At 42.5% G+C, this 22,476-nt stretch overlaps 1 protein-coding gene across 3 annotated transcripts in view; it reads right to left on the reverse strand.

Moving 5' to 3' along the window:
- The window catches only part of Sh3d19 (SH3 domain containing 19), a 151,853-nt gene that overhangs the window by 98,285 nt on the left and 31,092 nt on the right, over positions 1 to 22,476 (reverse strand). The gene's annotated exons all lie outside the window — the stretch shown is intronic.

Consider the following 22,476-nt stretch of genomic DNA (forward strand, 5'->3'; position numbering starts at 1 on the left):
ACGGAAAGCTGCTGTGAGTGTCTACGCCACTAGAGGCGTTCGTAAGTATGGCCTCTTCATCTTTACCAAAGCCCCGTGACGAATGCCTTTGACATTTTGCTGATGAGATAGTAAAGTCTCAGAGAAGTGGGAGAACTAAAGGGGAGGCTTCTGAAGCTGGATCTGAAGATCCCCAAATTCTCTGTTACCCCCGTTTACATCAGAAGGCTGGAGGTGCCCTCACCCGACGAACCCATGGTTCACATGGCTGTTCATCACAAGCCACGCTCATCTTACATTAGATAACATGTTGGTCAAAGACTCAATCCGGAGTCTTGAACTCATTCCTACTGACTCTGAGAATTCTTAAGCTCAGAAACCTCCAATTATACAGAAGCCTTTGAGTTGAAACCTTATGACAGAGGTGTCTGGGCTGGGAGAAGAGCTTACTGCCTATATTATCAGAATATTTTAATGTTGCTACTAACATTGAATTTGTGAGCAAACATGTACACACTGATAGGGATGTGGTGCATCATGACATCAGCAGGCTTGGATTACTGTTGAGATGCCGTTTGCTGTTAATTCCTGCAGCCTTCTCTACCTTCCGACAGAAAACAGGCATGCCCTGCTAATACACGGCTTGGAGGAGTCAGTTCTGCAGTCAGATAAAAGCGTTACTGAAAACAAACCTTCATCCTGTATTGGTCAACCCATCCCGACACTCATAAACATGCCCCCTCAACCAATGTTAAACAAGCAGCTGAGGAAATCAATACATAAAATAGGATGACTAAATGTACATTCGATTCCGGATGAAAGAGAAAAAGAATCTAGGAATAAGATATCCAAGATATTCTAGTCATGCCAGGCAGTGGTAGTGCATGCTTTCCATCCCAGCACTCTGGAGGCAGAGGCAGGTGGATCTCTGTGAGTTTAAAGCCAGCCTGGTCTACATTGTGAATTACAGGACAGCCAGGACTACACAAGAGAAACCCTGTCTTGAAAATAAAGAAAAAGAAGAAACAAAACAAAACAAAAAACCCTAAAAAAATAAAATGGATATTCTAATCACAGTCTCAGATTTAACAAAACTTATTTTATCTCTTTATATCTCTTTATATTGATAAATAAAACAGGAAAAAAATCTATCATGGAGAAAGTAGACTGAGAGCAAGAAATAGTTCTTTTGAGAGACTGGAGAGATGGCTCAGGGGTTAGGAGCACTTATTGCTCTTTCAGAGGACCTGGGTCCAGCTCACAGCATCCACATGGTAGCTCACAACTGTCTGCAACTCCAGTTCCAGGGGATCCAATGCCCTCTTCTGTAAACACTGCATGCACATGGTACACAGACATACATTCAGGTACAACACAGAGATATAAAATAAAAATTAACAATTTGTTTAGAAGAAATAGTTCTTGAAGGAAATCTATGATTGGTGGTAAACAAGAGAGGAAGCAGACAGGCTAAATAAGAGGACAAACACAAGTGAAAATTAACCTAGAAAATGAGATGACAGGACTTTAAACAACACAAAGACAGAGATATAAAAATTAAGACCCATAGAAGATGGACTCAGGTGGTCCACATCATCTGCTCATTTATGCTTTTATCTCTGAGATGCTAACTTAGCATAGAGCAACATAATAGGTAACAGAGTCCCAAACAGTTGGTTAAAAGCCATGAACAGAAAATATTCCCACGGCATTAGTAACTGTCCAAAAGGAGACTTATCACCCATGTTTAAACATTCTGTTGAGAAAATCTCCTCCTAGGAGAAGGACGGACAAAGGGAAGACAGAAGAGGCTATGGGTCTGTTTTGAGGTATCTGTGTACATGTTTGGATTTATTTTTAGCTTGAAATAGGGTCTCAAACTGTAAGTCAGGCTGCCCTGGAACTCACTATGTAGTGCAGGCTGGCCTCAAATTCATGGAAAGTGTCTTCCTCAGCCTTGTGAGTGCGATAATTACAGATGGGAAGCGTTGCAGCTAGCTGCTGGATCTGATGATTCTGTTACAGTATTTACAGGGGAAATGTCTGGGTGGAGCTTTTCTTGAAAGCACTGGGAATTGAGCCCCACAATTCGAGAGAAGAAACAGAGATCATGTAGATAAGAGAACGTCTCTAGCTAAACACTATTCACAAGGTGGTTAATAAAAGAGTCCACATGAGAGGTTTAAATTTCCCATCCGCCTCATCATTGACCAGATATCACTACACTGACGGGATTTTTTCACAAGTTCAGCTCCAAGAAGTCACTAATATACAATGAGATATTACTATTCCATACCCCCTAGAATAGCTATAATCCAACAGATGGATAATAAAATATATTGGCAAAGATGTGGAGAAAATGCAGCCCTTACATGTTCCTGGTGGGAACGCAGAGTGGTGCATTTGTTCTATAAAACAGTCAGCAGGCTTCAAAAAACTAAATACTAGAGTTACCACATGACCCCAAGATGCCACCCACGGTACCTGCAGCACAAAAAACACAGCTCATACCTCCAAGGGAATAAGAGATAGCTTGTTCTGGAACCAAATTTGAGCGACTGTGGCCTACGAGCACAGATTTAGGTTATCTAGAATTCCATGCTCCAACATGTGGAAGCCGTTTCATGAAGTTTTTACAGTAAGAGAACAAAGAAAGTCATAAATCAAGGCACTTTGCAAATACACTGATGGAGACATTAAGTACGTAGTTACAGTACAGCAGAGAAATCTCAGCCATTGCCCTCTGATGCTATCTGAGAGCATTCTTTGCCTTTTGATTGATAGAATTAGGGTTTTCTTAAGCCAATGCATTCCAAAAGGTTTTTAAGTCTGACTTTATCTGTTGGTGACAGGATGTTAGGTCCGGCACAGTGGGGGTGGGGGGAGGATGCAAAGACTAGCTATTAAGTACTTAACGTACTTAATAGCCCAAGATAAATTCAGTTAGGCTCTGGGCCCGCAAATATCCACCCTCTCCGCATCATTGATGTTCTCATCAGCCAATCGGCCTTTGCAGACATAGCTTATTTCCAGGAATTCTTGTTCACAATACCCAAGACAAACGAAATCATGTCCACACAGACTCCTGTATAAAAATGCTCAGCTGCATAACTTAACAGTAGCCGAAACACGGAAATGAATTTTAAACGAATGAACTAGTAGTGGATAAAATATTGGATAGCAGATCAGTGAGCTGGCTCAGTGGGTAAATAAAGGTGGTTGCTGCTAAGCCCGATGACCTGAGCCCCTCCTTGGAACCCACATGCTAGGAAGAGAGAACCGTCTCCCTACATGTGTCACGGTACACATGCACGTATGCGTGTGCACACACACGTATACAAACACACAGACACACCCACACGATTTGAAATTTTAAAATACAGAATATCATTTGATCAGTCAGCAATGGAGAGGAATGAAGGACTGAAACATTCTACACATGGATGAACCTTGAAAACATCACTAAACAACAACAACAACAACAACAAATCGCAGGCCTGGTGGCAGGGACAGGAAGCAGAGAGTCAAATCCTCAACCACCAGTTCAAAGCCGAGAGAGTAAACTGAAAGCAGGCAAGGCCACAGACACTGAGAGCCCGCCCCTGGAGACACACTTCCTTCAGCAGGGCCACACCTCCTAAGCCTCCCCAAGCAATGCTACCAGCTGGGACCAAGGTTTCCAATGCCTGCGGCTGTGGAGAACATTTATTCAATCAAACCACCACAGCTTCATCTGATTCTTTTTACCCTTGGATGACAGTAGGTTAATAATTTTTAATATTAGATTAAAATTTTAAAATAAAATCCATAGTCATCTTTGAGGATAAATAGCCTCCAGTATAAAAACTTCAATAGCCCCAGCTATACTGTTTTATATTTAACTAAGGCTATAACAATCTAATTATCCAAGTATGACACAAAGATATAGAAATGACCTTTCAACAGAAAGCCACGTAATGCAGGTAAGAAGGTGAACACGGATTTGCCTTCAGGGTGACTAAGCTGTATGAACCAAGAGAGACAACTCCAGGTGACAGACACACTGACAGTTCCATGAGGTGTCCCCTAAAACAGTACAGCTGAGAAGGAGGCACCCTCATAGTTCTCAGTCCTGACGATACTAATCAGTATAGAGCAAATACATTTCAAGGAAGAGCCTCTTTACTTACTGAGGAATCAGAGCCTAAATATTTCTAACAACCATTATTTAATATCTAAGGTGAGAGAGCCCTGCTATTATCAAATAAAAGGTATAATAAATGACAAATGAAACTAAGCTTTTGTGCTTTAAAATGGAAAAAAGAATTGTCTCTTGTTATTTCCTTCTGTGAATATCACTAAGATGTAAGGGACAAACTATACAGTCATGTCATGAATCATCAAACAAAAGAGTAAATATAAGTGTTTCCTGTATAGGACAATTATAGGATGTACTGATGGCCAAGTCCTTCCCTTCCCATTGCCCTCAACCCATCACTACCCTACCCACAGCCCCGTCACCCATCACCTTCCCTTCCCTCACTTACTTTCAACATCTTCACCCTCCCCCTCTTCTCCTAAACCCACTCCTTCCCTCGCTTTCTCTCCTCTCCCTTCTCCTCTCCTCCTCTCCCCCTCACCCTCTTCCTTCCTTTTTATGGCCTACATGAAATGCAGGGTCTCACTGTGCTAGGCAGACAATCTCCCGCTGAGCTACCTGCCTTCCAGATAGCAACAGAAAGTCCATGTTATGCTCTTGCCCAACAGCAAGAGTTAACTCATAACTGGACAGTACTAAGCTAGATAAAACACAAATGGTAACTATTAATAATAGTGTTTTGAAAACAGAAACCAAGCAGGAGACACTGGTGTGTATTTTAAGCGTGTAAAGCAGTTTCCCAGGGCAAAGCCCTTCAACTCTGGGGAAAGCTGGGCACTCAAAGAGCTCTATTTTTCCTGAGTATTGAAGAAGAAAACTTCACTCTTTGATACAAGCTCAAAAACTAGCATGGTTTGGGAGCTGCTAAGAAGCAGACAAGCCATGAGCATCTTAGTTACTTTTCTATTGCTGTGATTAAAGACCATGACCAAGGTAACTCACAGAAGAAAGCATTTAGTTCGGCATACAGTTCCAGAGTGTTAGAGTTCCTGATGGCAGAGCAAAGACACGGCAGTAGGTAGTTGGAGCTGAGATCCCATGTCTGGAGGCAGAGAGAGTTCACTGGAAACATGCATCTTGCAGCTGTTAAAACCTCAAAGTACTCCCTTAGTGACATGCCTCCTTCGGCAAAGCCACACCTCCCCAAACAGGAGTACCAACAGGAGACTAAGTAGTCAAATACCCAAGATTTATGGGGAGATTGCTCATTCAACCCACCACACAGAGTTATCACACAAAGATGCCATTCCTTTCTTAGAAAGGAACTCACAAGGAAAACCATCTCAATATACTCTCCAAAGAGTAAACAACCTGGTGGATTTTGAAGACTTGCTATGGAATTCAGTCTCCAAGCTTAATTAATGCACATTTGTTCAAGGCACCAGTAGGTGCTAACCAGAGGCTGAATAATATCAAACGGCTATTAACTCCTGAAGTTAATCACCAGGGAGCAACAACCGATTTGATCTTCTGATCTTAAATCGTTTCTATCCATATCTAAGATTAGGAATAAGTTTTTTTATTTTTATTTATGTTTATCGTGTTATCCTTGAATACCATAAAGTACATACATCAAACAAAATGTAGATTCTGAAAGAGCCTACGGTGACAATGGACATCAGAACTGTGGTGGCCTTTCACTTGAGTGACCGATTTAAAATAGGCCACACAGTAAACATGCTTCCAATATTAAAATAGACTGCTGACCAAGTGTCGCTGCACAGGGTAGTCTCCAAAATACAACCACAGCAAACCTGACAGGCAAGCAGGAGTGATCTCGACATATTCCACCATGATTAAACCAGAGAGGACTGATTACTGCTGGCCTTTCTGAACCATATTAATATTAATTTGTTCATATATTGATTAAATGTTGCAAGAAGACGGTTTCCATTTCATTTGTTTCGGGGAGGGGAAAAGAAGAATGAAGGAATATTGATGTTTGGCAAGATTTACAAGTCAACTCACGATCCCATGGAAAAATGAACCCTCTCTCAGCAACATGAGGGGAGGGGCCCACCGCAGGGATGGGCTCTTCCTACCTTCCCAACTATCAGTAGCAAGCGTGCCCAGGCCTTCAGGGATATTCCCAGAACATTCACACCTGTTTTCTGTGAAAGCTCATAAAGTTCTGTGTTAGGTTTAGCGGTAAAGCTGTCAAATTTAAATGTAATTGGATGGATTTACACTGATCCAGTACAGCCTTCTGAGTCTTTTGCTGAGATCTGGCCATACTCACTTCCCAAAGAATTTAAAGACCAAGATAAAATTAACTGGGAAGGAACAATAAAGGATAGGATTATAAGACACGTGACTTGAAAAGACCAGATCCCCCACCCTCACAAAAGATTTTCTGGAGGCATTTAATTTATATTTTTATGAAAAATAAATTCTCCACAGGATTAAAAGAGTTAAAACCTTTTACTGCAAAACTTAATTGTTAATATTATTATATATAATTTATTAGTATATTTATATTATTAATATAATATTCACAATATTATATTATGTAATGATTTTCATATTATAAATTTTTAAAATCATATACAAAATTCCAAGCATCTTGGGGTAGGTTTGAGTTACAGTTGTGCATCTGTCACCAGAGAACTGGAAAGTCGCTTCAGCCTGGGGTTAGCAATGTCTCTCAGACAAAGGCTTATTAAATTCTTCTCACTCTGCCAGGCAGTGGTGGCACATGCCTTTAATCCCAGCACTTGGGAGGCAGAGGCAGGTGGATCTCTGTGAGTTTAAGGCCAGCCTGGTCTACAGAGGGAGATCCAGGACAGCCAAGGCTACACAGAGAACCTCTGTCTCAAAAAAAGAAAAATAGAAAAAAATTCTTATGCAACTCCATATACACAGGTATATAAAATAAGTATACAAACCAAACATTTACTGACAGTAAATCAAAGTAATTTATTCTAGAACAATTCTTTGGTATATATGTAAATTTATCACTTATTAAAGACAAAGGCAAATCTAAATATTAATGAGATTGATGTGCTTGTTTAATTTTATAAAAAAATTAATTAAATCCTTAGTGAATGAGATACTGAAGGGTAGAACATCTTCAACAGTTTTCAGGGCTGATTACTGTTTTGATTCATAACCATCAAGGCTGCCAATGCTCCTTCACATAAAAATATGGCATGAAAGTGACTGAGGTGTGCTTAGGGGCATGTCTAAATTACTGGAAATTCTGTCCTAATCCCAAATTTTTAATTTTTAAATGAAACTCAAATATCAGTTTTTAAAACCAAAGTTTATGGGGCTGGAGAGATGGCTGAGCAGTTAAGGGCACTTCCAGAAGACCCAGGTTGGATTCTCAGTACCCACGTGATAGCTGGCTCTACAAGTCCAGGTCCAGGGGATCTGAAACCCTCTTCTGGACTCTGCAGACATCAAACACACCACTGGTACACAGACACACATGCTGGCAAAACACCCAAACACAAAAATATTATTATTATGTGTGGTGGTGGCGGCAGCGGTGGTGTTTTCAAGACAGGGTTTTTCTGTGTAGCCCTGGCTGTCCTGGAACTCACTCTATAGACCAGGCTGGCCTTGAACTCAGAAATCCTCTTGCTTCTGCCTTCAGGGTACTGGGATTAAAGGTGTGTGGCACCACACCTGGCTATAAATAAAAATCCTAAATGAATAAAATAAAACTTCGTAATTCAGTACAACCCATAGACACAGTAATTGGATATGTACATGCTGAAGAATGCTGGCATGAAGATATTGTCTTTGCTTCCCACAGTTATGCTTCTAAAGAGCAGAAAACATATGGACAGCAAAAACACTGCAATTCATAATATACAGCAGTCTGAAATCTTAGCTGAGGTATTTCAGGCAGCATTCACTGGTGCCACATGGTACGATGGCATGGCCTGGTACCAGTGGGCTTTCAGAACTAAGGCTGCAGCCATGTAACTCAACACAAGCATATACCATCAGAAAGAACTCAACTCGGATTCATTACACACTTGATTTCAAACTAATTTTTGGCCATTTCACTTAGAAATGTTACACTCTTCAAGACTCCTACCTTCGCTCACTCAATCCCTTATGAAGTCAGCACTTGTGATTTAAGAAAGGATGTCCCCGAGGGCACCTTCCTGAAGAATGAACTGGAGACCAGAGGAAAGGACAAGGGACATTTAAATAGCGTAGGAAGGGAAGAACGCCTTGGGAGGTCATGGTGGGCACACAGAGAAAGCAATGAACTGGGCACCTCCATCCTTTGACTTTTCCGAGATGGCCACTAAACTGTATTCTGCCGGAGGAGTCAAAACTGCACCCGACCTCCTTTGTCTGGGCCAAGGAAGAAATAATTAGCTGAATTCCATTCCTGTTGGTTTGAATTCTGCAGTCACTTAAAAGGCCGTTCTTTATGGACCAAAATAGATTTCAGGCAGCTAACCAAATTTATTACCTTTTGTTAGCTTTGAGCCAGGACGACACAGCTAATTGTTAGTGTAATCGGTTTACCCTTTTTATCGCTGTGGTCACTGTAGGGCCCCAAGCAGCTCCGTTGGTTCCTTTTTAACTAAACAGACACAAGCAGTGCAAGATGTGTTTGCTGAAATGATAGCGTCTGAAAGTCTTAAGCTGCCTCTTAAGAATCTATCTGCCTTCTCTCCCAATTCCCTAACTCCTTGCCTACTCTACCTTATCCTGTATTTAACTAAATTCATATAAAATGACACTATTTTCAGTAATAATGTCTAATGCTGGTAGAAATAGTACAGACAATAATACACAGGCAATCAGGGCAATGGAGATGTCCATTAAGATTTTTGCTGCACTACTGTTTTGGAAAAAAGATTATTTTTATCCGTACGAGTATTCTGTGTGCATACATACATGTATACTGTGTGCATGTCTAGTGCCCCAGAGGTCAGAAGAAAGCTCTGGTTTCCCTAGAACTAGCTAGCTTAGAGATGGTTGCAAGTTGTCCTGTGGGTACTGTGAGCTGAACCTGAGTCCGCTGCTCTTAGCTGCTGAGCCATCTCTCCGGTCCCATGTGGCAGCATTCTTAATGAGCAGCACGTTTTAACAAACCACCAAAAGGCTCAGCAAGATTTTTCTGTCTTGAAGGAAGAAAGAGAAAGAAGGAGGTAAGGAAACAGAAGCGCTTTAAGAACTTCTCTGTTTAATCAATATTAACTCTTCTTAAATTTTATGAGTTCTGTGGTCAGCTATAGTCATACAATTTTTCATTTCCTACAACTTATAGATCTGTGCAATCGTTACCATGATCATTGTAGAACCCTCCCATTGATGTAGGTCAAACAGTCACAGGGCTATCAAGAGGCAAACTGCACAGTGACTAGAGGCCACTGCACCTACAAAGGCATGTTATAGCGGGCATTATGTGATTGCTCACACCGTAAAGACACAACACTACCACAAACTAGCTGGGACCAACAAGGCTGACCAACAGTTCTAAGTTTCATTAAAATAATAATTAATTGTGTATCACTGACCTTGCAAAGTTGCCTGTTCCTGTCTGTCACAGCTGGAATTCCCCTCTGAGGGCAGTAAAGGGGAACAACCCCCTTTTTAGAACCATTTCTGTAACCTCACTTTGATAACTCAAGATAAAGGTGGTGGTACATGCCTTTAATCCCAGCACTCGGTAGGCAGATCTCTGTGAGTTCGAGGCCAGCCTGGCCTACAAGAGTTAGTTCCAGGACAGGCACCAAAAGCTACAGAGAAATCCTGTCTCGAAAATCAAAAAAAAAAAAAAAAAAAAAAAAAAAAAGATAATTCTCCCTTTGTTCAAGTGTGCCCAGGGAATATGCTATACAAACAGCCTAGCAATGTATCAAGCCCTTCAATGTACCTTTGCCCTCATAAAAGTCTTCTCAATCACTTATTTTGTCTCAACTCTGAATTCTTTCCTTGCCAGCAAGAAGAACCTGAGAACACGGAATAGGGAGCCTCAATCTGGGGGGTTATTTATCTTTGAAATCTGCTCAGTTTTTACCAACAGTGAACAATCCCTTGTGCCCATCAGTAGCCAAACCCGTTGCCCTCTTAAAACCTTTCACTTTAAGATAACTCTATAGTCTTAATGGATATGAACAGATATGCCTAGCTTATATTGATTAGCAGAGAACTAAATCTTACATGTGTGGTATAGAACATGGAGTCTATAAAAAATGTCTACTTTTAAGAAATTAATTGATGTGGTTCTAAAAACAAATGGTGTCTGGTAGGGGGTGTAGTGGTACTCCGATACTAGCTGAGGCATACAGAATGCAAGCTCGGGGCCACCAGGGACAACATGGGGAGCTCCTATCTCAAAATACAATTTAGAAGGCAACAGCTCAGTCATAGAATACTTGCTTTGCATGTGTGAGGTCCTGGGTTCAGTCTTCACTAAGAAAAAAAAAACCGAAACAAAACAAAACCGGCTGCTCTCATTTTCGTCTACTCATCACTGTGACTTCCACAAATACGTGTTCCTGGCTGTGCTCCTGGGAACTTGTGAAAGGGGCTGATACTGACAAAGGATCACAACAATTCCCCTGTCTGGGAAGCATCTCAGGAATGGCCACTATGCTTCCTGTTTAACCATTCTTCATTGGAAGACATTTTGAAATGCTCACCTCATAATTTTGTCTAAGGAGACTCTGGAAAAAGTCTGTTTTCTGAAACGGACAGAATGTTTTCACCCCCAAATATTCAGGAATTTAGTGTTTAGGAACAGGCACCGCTGATTAACAGACTGGCCAATATATTTTTAGTTAGCACTGAACAGACTTCCCTAATTAGGGAGCATTTGTGTAACTTGATTTCTGATCCCTGCTACAAAGTTCTCCCCGACACGGCAGGGGGCATGAAGGAGAAGATTAAACTTAATTTGACGAGAAAATATTTTGACATGTTCAAACATGCAGAATCAGGGCAGCAGCATTCTCAGAGCTAAGGTTACTAGGAAAAACTGCTTTGAACATTAAGAAATTCTTCCAGTGACAAAGGTCAACAGGAAAGAAACTCTTGGCAAAGTGCAAAGAACATACATTTTTAAAAAAACTGTAGATAAGGGTTCAAATCTCTGGACCACCATGTTTGTGTCCCCCACACCCCACTCTGCCTCCCCTTGTCTCCTCCTATCTGCCTGTCCCTTTCCTTGTCCCCCCACCCAAAAAAATGTAAATAAAACACTTCAGTGAAAAAATAGTTCCAAGATTTTCATACAGCGAGTTTCCACTGACTCAGCTTTTTTAGCTCAGGAACTACAGCAGCTAAATTATTGTTTTTCCCTTGTCAACTAAATATTCCTGTTGGCCATCTGTTAGCTTTTCTACCATCTTCCACTCAAACACATAAAGCGAACCTGAGACACGTTTAAGTGTCTACTGTAGGACTGTAGGAGAGTCCAACAGATGTGCGCTTACACGAGCTCTCCATTCTGAAGCCCCCCAGGGCAATCGCTGTGCTGACGAGAGGAGCCCCAACAGAGGTGCCCGAGACACTGTAACACATGTGTTGGCTCTATTCTCACCTTCCTCCCAAGCACACGTTCATTATGTCTGGACAAGTCACAATACTTAAAAATATTTTCTCGGTTAAATAAAAATAGTACACTTGGCTCTTCCGGTTGAAAATTGAACGTTGTTTTTGGTGTTTCTCTTTTCCGGAAAGTTAAAAAGTTTTCAAGCCATAACAAAGAGAATGATTTAACTGGATTGGGAGCACGTGGTTAAGATTTCCATAAAATAATCAATGGGGAAAAACCTTACAAAGCCTAAATCTATACCACTTATCAGATACATGCACAGTTTTTTTCTAAATAGGTCAAAGTTTAAAGATATGAAAACCTGGTTACTGATTAAAGAATAAAAATTCCAGTGTCGTTATCAGAAGCTCACACACCCTGGTGCGGCTGAACCAACACTTTACAGGGACTACTTCAGAAGCTACGATCTTTACAGACTCGCCGGAGAACGTGAAGGCTTTCGCAATTCTTCATCTACCCCCCTTCTCGTTTTCTAAGACAGGGTTTAGCTGTACAGCACAGGCTGGCCTTGACCTTGTGACCATCCTCCTGCCTCAGCTTCCCAAGTACTGGACTAAGGCATGAGCCACTATGTCCTGCTCACTGTTCTCTTAATTAGGACACTGGCTAAGGCCGTCTCAGTTTACGCTAATTGTCTGTAGCCAAGGCTGACTTTTTAAGTGACTCCCCGTCTCGGCTGGTCATTCTATTTCAGAGGCTCGTATTTATGAGCTCTGTCTTAAAGGTATGGTCCCTCCCCCTTTGCTCTTTTCTCTTTCTGTGGTTTATCTGAACAAACGAAAACCCCAAGAAATACTAAGCTCCCTCAAAGGGACTGAAATAAAATACCCAGACAGGGCCTTTATCTGTTATCACGTGTCCACTCTAGAACAGATCCTGGCACCCGACGCAGGAACAGCAAAACTGACTGCCAGGTGAAGAAATGAGGTCTCCGTCTCAGGAACCTTCGTAGCACGGGAGGACGTGTGGTTAGACAATGAGTCTGAAGATCTGGCTTTGAGCCTGTAATCATATGAAATCAGGATGCTACCAACCTTTCATAAAGTCATTTATAGCTGTCATTTAACTTTCTGGGACTTCAGTTTCCTTATCCACAAAATGGGAATGAAAACTAGAAGGACCACCGTGTGATGAGAACACTGAGCAAACCAAAAACACTGCTGAGTTTCTGTAATTGATCATGTTAAATTATTTAGAATCATTTTCAAATTTCTAGGCAATGGTTCATTGTTAGAGGGGCTATTTGGTTTATAAACAAAAAGGACAACTTTGATAAGAACAAAAGGTTGTAACTTCCTTCTTTTCTTCAGGGTTTATAATTTTCTCCATATAAATTGTACATATTCATACCTTATAAATCCTAATTTGTAGGTGCTATGGCCAAGATTATTTTTGCTTTGTATTCTGAGGCTAATGTTACTTGTTATTTTGAGATCTTTGATGCTTTTGTCCTTCCCACAGACCTCCCTGCAGTTCCCAATCAGGCAAAGCTGAGATGGACTCTCACACATGCAGAAACAGGATCCCCGTTCCTTGGGATAACATGTCAGATAGTCTAAGGTAGTGGTTCTCAACATGTGGATCGTGACCTATCCCATAGGGGTCACCTAAGACCATCATAAAACAAAGATGTAAATCATAATTTACATTATGATTCATAACAATAGCAAAATTACAGTTATAAAATAGCAATGAAATAATTTTATGGTTGGGAGTCACCACAGCATGAGGAACTGTATTAAGGGGCCACAGCATTAGAAAGGTCGAGAACCACTGTTCTAGGGGCTCGAGAGCGCACAGCTGGGCATGAGGCACCTGGAGGGGAAAGGAACATCTTCCCTGAGTTCTGCTTGTGGTTCCAGATCTATAACCAGGAATGTGAACACTTCAATTAAGTTAGCTTATCTCCTCACAGAAATCACAAATCGAAACGACGGTGTCAGCACTGAGAGACCACCGTAACAACACTCTCTACCAAACTGCTTACTATGCTAATCAATGCGTTTTTTACAGTATTGTGATAAATTCAACGAATTTTATTGCAAAGGAGAAAAAAAAATCTCCTGGTTGAAAGTACACTTGCCATCATCGGGTCAGATCCAATATAAACGAACCTTTAGGTGCGCTGACCTCTTGAAACTACCAGCTGTAATCCTATCCTTGAGTCTTGGAAAATACAACCGTCCACCATGGGCCTTCGAACCCTATACATTTTTATTATTCTCATGATGCATTCCTGTGTTGAGCACAGGGCCTAAAACAGAAAGGCCTCTCAACTGCTCCAACATCATCATTTTATGAGAAATCGTAACCAGCTCTTGCTCAGCAGTCAGGTTATATACCTTGTAAGGTCAAAAGTTCTCAGAATCAACGTGCAGGCAGACCAGGAACGAGGCCGGACAACCTTCTTTTCTATTGGTTTTAATAAACATGATATAAGTGCTAAACAAAAGCCTCTGGGCTAGTTTTCCTTTTCCACTAGATTCTCCTATTGTTCACTCTGCATAAGTGCTACAGATTCTGGTCCTATTTAGCCCAACACATTGTATGTTACAAATACCTAAAAACAAAAACAAAAACAACTCTGGTGATCGAGGACTGTGAAGCATGGAGTGCCGGAGGGCAAAATGTAAAAAGAGAGCGGAAAACACTGGTTAGCTAACAGACAGGTACGCGTCCTCCATAGTGTTAGTCAGGTGACCAGTTACAAGGCCCGGGATTTGGGACACGCAGTCCTCATAGAATTTTTTGTTTGTTTGTTTGTTTCTTAATTCCAGTTTAGGGTTTGGTCTAAGCTACCCACTCTTAGGGGGCAATTAGATGGGAGACTGGCGCCTGTTCCCAGACGTAACGAGAGGGACAGAAGGTCTGGCTAGACTCGTCCCACGCTAAGCCACTATTCACTAAACAGGCCCGGCTCCTTCTATTACCCACCTTGCCTTGCTCCTCCATTCCTCTATCCTCACAGTGAGCAGACACACGCCAAACAGCACCTTCTGCTCCACGTCTGGGCCCTGCAGCCGCTCTTTCAGTCTGACCCTTTCATAGCTGAGCTGGGGTGAAGACCAAGGGCTCTGTGAGGAGAGGGTGGTCTTGCTCCATCTCCCAACTGCGCCATCCGATGCTCCTGAGGACAGAGGTGTGGGCTCAGTCGGCGCTGTGAACCTGCTGCCACTTCTCTTGGAGACATCAGGTGAGCCCCAGAGGCGAGGAAACCCTGGACAATGGCGGAAGCTGTGGCCTAGGAGGCGCGGCCCAGGAAACATGTGGTATGAGCCGCCTATCCAGATCCGGGTTTCATCTTTCTGTTATAGACGAGGAGGAAGAATCAATCAAAGGATCTCCTTGAGTTAAGTATAATATCTCACTCAGGGATGTACCGGGACGGAGGGAAGGGTTATGTGCCTGAGAGGAAAGGGAATACCTGTGGGGGGCAAAGAACAGCGGAAGGGTGGGAGAGGCTGAGCTCCGAGCTCCAGAGTTCATCTTCTATACTCCCTCCCTTTTCATCGGAAGTCTGCAGAGGAGTGATCACAGTTTGCAGAATAAACCTTGGGCTCCCATATGCAAGCACACACGCAAACCCATGCACAGGTAAATACTGTACGTACATACATACACATTGGATACTCAGTAGGGGGCCGTGTTCTTTTTGTGGACCTCAAGTGAAGGCAGGAAGATGGGCAGGGCAACAAGGCTAAAAGAAACTGGACAGGCCACCTTACTGATGGAGGCATGGCCTCCTAACCAAACAAAAGGTTGATGATATTTGTTGTGGGAGTATCTTCCGCTGCCTCAGCCAATAGTCGCTGGAGCAGGAGCCGGGAGCAGGAGCTGGGAGCAGGAGCCGGGAGCAGGAGCCGGGACCAAGCGCCGGAACCAAGAGGGCCTGAATAATAGTTGCTGAAGCACGAGCCCACAGTGCAGCGGGGAGCGACTTCCGCTCCATCAGCCAATAGCCGCTGAAATACCAGCCCACTGGGGCGTGGTATATTTCTCTTTTAAAAAGAGACACAGATCCGGATCAGGTCCTCTTGGTTCCGTTGCTTGGTCCCGGCTCCTGCTCCAGCGACTATTGGCTGAGGCAGCGGAAGATACTCCCACAACAGATATTGCTAGTCTTGTTAGCCTAAAATTATAGACCGGCAGCCATATTACCTGGCATCCAAAGCCTGGTCCTCATGCTTGCCTGGCAAGCGCTTTCATCATAAAGCAATCACCTAGCCCTCAAGCTCTTCTCGACCCTGTGCTCCTTCACAGCCCTCTTGTTAAAATCTTAGCTTCTTTATACTGGCTTTTGTTCTTGCTTAGTTATGACCTTAAAAGCACAGAGGTGCTTTTACACACAGAGCAACTGCTGTAGAGGGGATAGTGGTGTTTAATCTGAGAAGGAATTGGTATTGTGCTAATGCCTACCTGGATGGAGTATGTGTGTATGTAGGTGGGTAGATAGGCAGACAGACATAGTCAGGAAAGTAAAGCCACTGGGGAAGGCCCGAGTCAGCCTGTCTGAAGAGGCTCATTTTTGTGTCCACAGTCTCAATTCTTATTATTATACTAAACCAGCCTTTATTTCTATGAGCCTACAGTATCTGAACCAGTGAGTCTACAGCGTATAGTACCTGAAGCAGTGAGTCTGCAGAGTACAGTACCTGAACCAGGGAGCCTACAGTATACAGTACCTGAACCAGGGAGCCTACAGTATACAGTACCTGAACCAGGAAGCCTACAGTATACAGTACATGAACCAGTGAGCCTACAGTATACAGTACCTGAACCAAAGAGCCTACAGTATACAGTACTTGAAGAAGTGAGCCTACAGTATACAGGACCTGAACCAGAGAGACTACAGTATACAGTACTTGAACCAGTGAGCCTACAGTATACAGTACCTGAACCAGTAAGCCTACAGTATACAGTACCTGAACAAGTGAGCCTACAGTATACAGTACCTGAACAAGTGAGCCTGCAGTATACACAAACACCAATTTCTATAACTCTTGGATTAAGAAGTTAGTCATCTCATCCACAGAGTTTTCTCTCACTCCCACTTCCTGGCTTCCTGTTATATTTATGCTTCTGATTTTCTTGGGGTCACTTTAACAGGCAAGATCAATATAGCCAGGATAAAAGAGCAATTGCAAATGAGGGAGAAGGGACACATTTTGGAAGCTGAAAATTGTGGTGTCTAGCAAGACAGATACAGTTCTGTCACCCTGTAAGTCTAACCTGTTGTCTGGAAAGCTGAGCTGACAGAGTGACTGCTTCAAACGCTGTATCCAGTGTCTTAAGTAGACCAATATATAATAAGTGTACCGAAACACAGTAGAACACATGAAGTTGTACAATTATAATCTGTCACTTAAAAACAACTGGCTAACTCTGACATCGCTCAGACTCATTGTTTTGTTGAAACTGAGGCAGAGCTTAGAAAGAAATTTAGAAGCAGAGAACTTTAAGGCAGAAAGGAATTCAGAAACCACCTGGCCCAACCACTCTTCACATTCAGTAGGAAAAGAAGCTGGTGTCTGCAGGTCAGTCTGCCCTTGACTGAATCCAAGAAGAAAATTACCCAACACAAGACTTAGACTGAAAAAAAAAAGGGAGAATGTAAAAGATCAAATGGATTCAGGTAAATCGGGTCAGGCTAGCAGAGCCCACACAGTGTATTAGTCATCTACTGCTGTACAACAAATTCCTTCCAGACTTAAATCACTGAACCAGGAAACCTCAGTTCCTTTCTGTGGATCACTGACCAGGAGAGGCTGGGCTGGGTGGTAGTGACTCGGGGGTCTCTCAATGACTACCACTGTGTTGGCCATGTTTGACTTTCATTTCTGAGCTCATGCATGTACCTGCGGGGAGACCCCAGCTTGCTTGCCACTCTGTTTCCCACGGCCCACAGGGAGCTGTCTGCAGAGCGGTCTTAGTGAAAATGGCTTCTCAAGAGAGAGTGGCTGAAGAAAGGGAAAGTCTCTTCGTAAGTCATTGTGTGACTTCCTGTTGCAGCCCCTAGAAATGAGTCAACAAGTTGTGTCTCTCAGGAGGCAAAGACTGGGGTGTCTTAGTTATGTCTCTGTTCCTGTGAAGGGACACCATGCCCAAGACAACTTATAGAAGAAAGAGTTTATTGGGGGCTTGCAGTTTCAGAGAGTCCACGGCTATCATGGAGAAGATGGTGGGGAGCATGGTGGGGAGCATGGTGGCTGGCAGGAGGGCGGCAGGCATGGTGTTAGAGCAGTACCTGAGAGAAGGCAGAGAAAACTAACTGGGCACGGCATGGGTTTCTGAAATTTCAAACCCCATTCCCAGTGACACACCTCCTTCAAAAAGGCAACACCTCCTAATCCTTCCCAACCAGTTCAACTGGGGACTATGAACTCAACTATAGGAGCCACAGGAGGCCATTCTCATTACAAGCACCACAGGGGGCATAATAAAGGCTGCGTTCCTCATTTAGAAATGAACGGAAACAGTGTGATGGTTCCAAAGTCAAGGCTGGCTGTGCCTAGCGCTCAAAGATCAAAACAGAAAAGTGTAGGGAGAAATTCCTTGAGTCTTTTATTAGCCCCACCCAGAGAAAGTGAGTCATAGTCATGCTCACAGGTGTGGTATTAGCGGAGGTTTTATTAAAGATACATTCAGCATGGACAGAGAACAGTTTAAAAACACCCTTCATAACGCATGCAAGGCTGCCTTATTGTTCTTTTCCTAAGCTCTGGCATACAAAGATGGGTGGTTAAGAACATGGCATACACACTGGCCAGGGCCAAGTCCTTTTTTCTTTTTATAAAATAGTAACACAATATATCACATGATAGGTAAAAGTAAAACTTAGTTATAGGAAGGAGTTCTGGCACTGTTGGAATGAACAATAGCAAAGCAAGCATCTCAGATTTCACTAAAGAAATAACTATTGAAAACAACAGTTTTCATTAATAACCACACAAACAATGCAATTACATAATGGTAAACTAAATTAGGACCGTGTTAAAAGCTTTCCAGGGATGGAGAGATAGCTCAGCAGTTAAGAGCACTGGCTGCTCTTCCAGAGGACCTGGGTTAGCCAAAGATATAAGAGCTAGCAAATAAAAAGCTAGAGCGAATAGGCCAAGCAGTGATTTAATTAATACAGTTTCTGAGTAGTTACTTTGGGAGTCTGGGCAGCCAGGAACAAACAGGCAACTTCTCTCAACAAATTGGCACTCCAATGCGTGCCAGTTAAATCCACATACAATCTGAGAAAGCTTGAAAAGTAATTCTACAAACAAAAAAGAGTTTAACGCAGCGTCTTGCTCTGTTTGCTGGTGGCTCCTCTAAGAGAGGTCTTCCTGATTCAGCAGTAGCAACAACAACAAAAACAAAGTAAAAAAAGTGCGGTTTCAAAATGGCAGCACAAACTGCTCCGGCTCTTTCAGATGCCGAACACTTGAATGGTGTTTGTGAGCTTGGGTGCTTGTGTGCCCACTCAGGGTCAGGAGCAAAGTAGCTGAGACCATGCCCAGGATTCAGTGCTCCCCACCTCGGCAGACAGCGAAATCAGGTCTACTAGGAGTCCACAAACAGGAGAGCATGGCAGATTCCTGCTGCCATACACAGAGATATTTTCAGGCTGTGCATTGCACTGCATGGCAGATTTAGCTATTACTCAGATAAAATGGGTTTATGTGCTGCACGCTCCTTCTCAGAATTAAAGTGGTGAGTGTGGCTCCCACCTGGCAGTTCCAGAGCTGGCGGTAATGGTACCTCCACCTTTTGAAAAGTTAAGAGAGGTAGAGCCAGCACCAGGGTCATTGTGATCAAGCTGCTTACCATTTTAAAAGCTCTCCAGGACAGAAAAGGATTACAGATACACCATAGGACAGATTCAGATGTAAAAGAACTCTAAAGGAGTCACAATGTGTTTAAAAACATACATAGGCTTGGGAGAGAGAAGAAAAAGAGTAAACAGGCAATAAATGTAATATAAAAGAGTAAAGACAGTCATAGATTAAAGGAGTAAAGATAATAAAATAAATATTAAACTTGCAGAAAAAGTAATAGAGTAAGAAAAATAAGCCACAAAAAGATGGAATATACACAGAGAGTCTGGATTATGTATATTATTGTGTTTTTTTTTAAAATTTTTTGACTGTTAAAGAACTATGTAATGAGAGACATTTCATTGTATGGACTGCTAAGAAACCAACATAAAGGTATCTTGACTTCAGAATTTGAGTCTTAGGATTTGTTGCTTTGGAAAAGAGGTTCTGTTTTTGTTTCCACAGAGGATGAGAACCTGTGGCTTATTTCCAGACTAATGTGGTTTGATGCACCAAGACCCCCCAAAAGCTTACCATAAACACTCCCCAAAATATTTCACCCAACAAAAAGCAGGAAGTACTTTGGAGAGAACTATGCCCAAATAGGCTAGTGTCTTAAAGGCTTTTGGCTGAAGAAGCTCCCACAGCACACAGTCCCACAGCGAGTGACAAAGTTCTCAATAGTCTCCTCCATATTGTTATTTCCCAAACCAACAGTTTCTGTGCACAGTAGAAACAGCCGAAGAGCATCTTAGCTGTGACGTCTGTGGACAGAGACTCGAACACCTGTGACAGAACATGGTAAGAGCGGTGCTGAGCTCCAGGCGTGTCCCAGGAGTGGGCATAATGATTTACACTCATTATTTCCAATTCCCTGGGGCTTCCTTATTTTAGAAAGTCAGGGAGGCAGTAAAATGTCAGGCTCTGCATGTTTCTTGATTGCTGAACTGAAATTAAAATCTCTGTAGAGGAAAAGTAGAAGCAATAAAGCGTATGATGATAAAGAGGCAATGCACAATCAATGTTGCATTCTTTGTGATCTTCAGTTGATCATGACCCATCAGGAGCCTGGAGAAAGGCCATTGAGTAAGATGATTTGTTCAAGGCCACAATACCTTATCCATGAAAACAACAGCTACAGACGAAAATCCACTGGAGTGTTCTCCAAAACGAGAAAAAGAATCCAGCTCAGATTTACAAAGGACTCATGGGCTCCTGATTCTCTCTTTGAAAATATATATTTCCTTACATAACCCAAAGTCATTGTCACACCTACCAAGATTAAGGCCACTCATCCACTATCCAGCTCTATTAAATTTCCTTCCTTACAGAAAAAGGACTCATTAGAGTTGGTTTATTACATCGGCATCCAAACAGGGACAACACACTTACCTCCCTCTTTAAAGTTTCTTATAACCTAGTGCAGTCTCCTCTCCCCGCCCCGTAAGGTTAACTTACTACAGAAACCAGGTTAGCAGCTTTAGAAAATGTCCCACATTCCAACTCTGCCTATTTACTTCCTTGTGTTGTAATCTAACTGGTTCTTTTATCCCCTGTATTTTTGGCAAATGGAAGTAGCTCCAGAGTTCAGGTCTCTTTGTCTGACAAGAATGCTACACAGGAGGTACCGTGTGCTTCATATTCGAGACATCAAGAGGCACGTGTCTGCCTTGTCCCACTTTTAGCCACACCACACTCGATCACAGGGCTCAAAGGTACCACCAGCCAGAGATCCATATCCACCCTTCTATCCTTCTATCGGTGACCACTATCCTAATCAATTTTCACGATGGGATGTAATTAGTGACTTTCTACTTTTTTAAATTTTCTGCTAGTCCAAACGCATTCATCAGGTGTACTCTGTCCCTCACTGGCTGAACCTAATTGGTTTCTATGAACTATAATTTTTACAGGAAAAGCAGGACAACTCTTTTCCCCCCTCCAATTTTCAGAATAACAAGCCGATGGCCTCGTTACATCCCATAGAGTTTGCTTCTGACACAATTTAATAGACAGTGGTATCAAAATACATTTTTATAAATCATTTTAACAGACGAGACTCTGTGAGCAGCCTAACTAAATTATAAAGGGAGTCAGTTAGAACTTCACATTTGCCCAGTGGGATCAGGCGCCAAGCAACCTGGGATAATCACAGGACCTAATGGCGTCTGAGAAAGCCTTTACTCCAGACAAATCGCAGACATGCCCAGAGCCCAGGGATCGTGACAGAACAAGGAGAAACTACCAGATCTCCAGACACAACTCAGGTAACCGCCAGATGACATTGTACTTTTTGCAGTGCTCGGGGTGGAACGCCGGCCTTGTGTATGCTAGGCAAGCAGTCTGCTATGGAGCTATTCCCAGCTCCCCGACCTTCTTAAAGCTACATTCACAGATAAAATTGTCTGCAAACATCACAAATTATTTGAAATACCCACAAAGGTGGCTGCGATTATTAAAAATAAGTGGTTTTTTTTCCTTCTTCAGAAAAAAAATAAGATAAAAGCAGGAAGTCATATATTATCAGATGCTAAAAAAAAATATCACAGCAACTAGAACAAAGCCAGCACGGATGCACAAATCTCACAAACGGAGCGTGTAAAGAAAGCCTGCAGGACACTAGTAAGTTAACAGGAAGATGGCAGATGCAGTTTCCAGGAGAGACAACTGAAGGCAAGTGGATCTGAAAAGTACAAACTTGGTAAGATGTAGTGGGACAGTCAGTAAACAAACACACGGAGACAAGGTTTTTGTCAAATGTTCCCTTCTAAAAATGGCTTTAAACTGTAGTTATTTAAATAAAGTAGACCAGGTTGGGTGGTACATACAGGCTGGAAAAGCTAACTCTTGTGAAGATCACATTTCTTAGACACACACACACACACACACACACACACACACACACACACACACACACTGATCATTTTCAAGACACTAGGGGGAGTCAGGCTGAGGGCAACTGTCCTAAAAAACAAATTTTTGTGTCCCCACCCCCTCTTCTTTTTATGTAAGGAGACCTACCTCAA

The sequence above is a fragment of the Myodes glareolus genome, chromosome 20 (genome assembly GCF_982192425.1).
Source record: "Myodes glareolus chromosome 20, mMyoGla1.1, whole genome shotgun sequence".
NCBI classification, from domain to species: Eukaryota; Metazoa; Chordata; class Mammalia; order Rodentia; family Cricetidae; genus Myodes; species Myodes glareolus.